This window comes from Glycine max, chromosome 2 (assembly GCF_000004515.6).
Source record: "Glycine max cultivar Williams 82 chromosome 2, Glycine_max_v4.0, whole genome shotgun sequence".
NCBI classification, from domain to species: Eukaryota; Viridiplantae; Streptophyta; class Magnoliopsida; order Fabales; family Fabaceae; genus Glycine; species Glycine max.
Window position 1 is genome coordinate 20,981,124 of NC_016089.4, and position 679 is coordinate 20,981,802.

Here is a 679-nt window from a genome sequence, read left to right on the forward strand (position 1 = left end):
ATTGAACAATGAAAGCTCTCGAACAATTCAAATGGTCATGACTTTCACTAGGAGGTCGGATTCAGGCGCATAGTATATTGAGACGCTCGAAATTGAACAATGGAAGCTCTTGAGCAATTTAAATGGTCATAACTCTTCACTCGGAGGTCCGATTCAGGCGCATAATATATCGAGACGCTCGAAATTGAACAATGGAACCTCTTGAGCAATTCAAATGGTCATAACTTTTCACTCGGAGGTCCGATTCAGGCGCATAATATATCGAGACGCTCGAAATTGAACAACGGAAGCTCTTGAGACATTCAAATGGTCATAACTTTTCACTCTGAGGTCGGATTCAGGCGCACAGTATATCGAGACGCTCGAAATTGAACAACGGAAGCTCGCCAGTAATTCAAATGGTCATAACTTTTAACTCGGAGGTCGGATTGAGGCACGTTATATATCGAGACGCTCGAAATTGAACAATGGAAGCTCTTAAGCAATTTAAATGCTCATAACTTATAACTCGGAGGTCCGATTGAGGCGCATAATATATCGAGACGCTCGAAATTGAACAATGGAAGCTCTTGAGCAATTCAAATGGTCATAACTTTTCACTCTGAGGTCGGATTCAGGCGCATAGTATATCGAGAAGCTCGAAATTGAATATCAAAAGGGAGCTCATGAACCTCTGTCG